Below are 1,632 nucleotides of genomic sequence, written 5' to 3' on the forward strand. Positions count from 1 at the left end.
CAACTTTACAGAAAATTTTAAAACTTAGCTATTCAGGGGCTGAGGCTGCAGCAAGCCATGGTGGCCATTGTGCTCCAGCCTGGATCACAGTGAGACCCCGCTCTACTAAATAAATAAATAAATTAGTTAATTAATTAAATGTCCTTATGTTGGTGGAATACAAAGAATCATTTACAGATAAAATGATGTGCTGTCTTCTGGGATTTCCTTTAAATACTCTAGCAAAGCAATAGACAAAAGCTGGGAGGTGGATAATATATGAAGCAAAACTGAACAACATTGGTAATTATTTTTTTAAATTTTATTTGACATCCTGCAAAACTTTATTCTTTATAGGAACAGTCAGTGCCCATCACTTCCTATCAACAGCCAAATAAAGAGCTGCTCTCTCTAGAGGGGTGTCCGTAGTCCTGTGTGGTCCAGTGAGATCCAGAAGTTTCCAGGAGACCTTCAATCCTGAGTCCCTTTCAGTCATCATCGCCTGACTCCAAGTCTTCTGCTGAGTTGGACACACTCTCTGGCAGGTCTTCCTCCATCTGCCGGACCCTTTCCGACTGTGCATCCACATGTATTTGATGGTCATCTTAAATTCAGCCATCTCATACCCAGAAAGACTCAGAACGTGAGCCTGCTCCGGGGCCAGCACATCGCCCTCCTTGCACACCTCATAGTCAAGACAGCAGGGTAACCACACTTCTCTCAAAGGCAGTGGGCAGGCCCGGCTGTCCTCAGCTGGCTTCATGGAGTGGGGAACTGCTCCAGGGGTCCTGGGTCCATGCTCACGGTGAAAGTTCCTTTGTTACCAGCTCGGCCATAGACCATTTCTGTGTATTCCATGAACCACTCATTCACCACCTCCCTCCTGCGGTTGGAGAATATGGTTGCTTCACCCCTCAACCTTCTGCTGACCTGGTGGAGGTTGTCTTTGCACTCACCCAATGGGCTCCAACCCAAGGCCACCATCATCACCTTGTTTTTGCCAAAGAACATCCAGCCGTGCTTCCAGGTATTCTGTATGACCTTCAGCTTGCTGTTCCTCATGCTGGCCACAGAGCAATGAAAAGGTACTTGTAGGTGTCCACACATTTCTGGAGCTCTTTCTATCAGGCTTTGTTTTAATCCCAAGCCTTTTTTGCAAATTTTGGTTAGGGACTTTCTTGTCATGCTTGGATTTGGGCATTGTGCAGAAGCCACGTACGGCGGAACATGGGACAGACCCAACATTGGTAATTATTTATGGCAGGGGTTGGATATATAGGGCTTTATATTCTTTCTCCTCTGCTTTTGTGTATGTTTACCCTTATTTTATTTTATTTGACAGGGTTGTCTTGCTCTGTCACCCTGGCCGGAGTCCAATGGCTCAATCTCGGCTCACTGCAACCTCTGCCTCCCAAGTTCAAGTGATCCTCCCACCTCCCCTTCTTTTATTTTATTTTATTTTATCTTTTATTGCATTTTAGGTGTTGGGGTACAGGTGAAGAACATGCAAGATTGTTGCATAGTTACACACATCGCAGTGTGATTTGCTGCCTTCCTCCCCTTCACCTATATCTGTCATTTCTCCCCATGCTATCTCTCCCAAACTCCCCACCACCCACTGTCCATCCCCCATTTCCCCCAAACAGACCCCAG

The 1,632-nt window shown here is 46.1% G+C and overlaps 1 pseudogene; it reads right to left on the reverse strand.

Annotated features, from left to right (window-relative positions):
• Positions 1–467: 467 nt before the first annotated feature.
• On the reverse strand, positions 468–1,261 carry LOC116561322 (annotated as a pseudogene).
• Positions 1,262–1,632: the final 371 nt, after the last annotated feature.

Source organism: Sapajus apella, unplaced genomic scaffold, assembly GCF_009761245.1.
Source record: "Sapajus apella isolate SASKATOON/1434 unplaced genomic scaffold, GSC_monkey_1.0 scaffold29, whole genome shotgun sequence".
In the NCBI taxonomy this organism is placed as follows: Eukaryota; Metazoa; Chordata; class Mammalia; order Primates; family Cebidae; genus Sapajus; species Sapajus apella.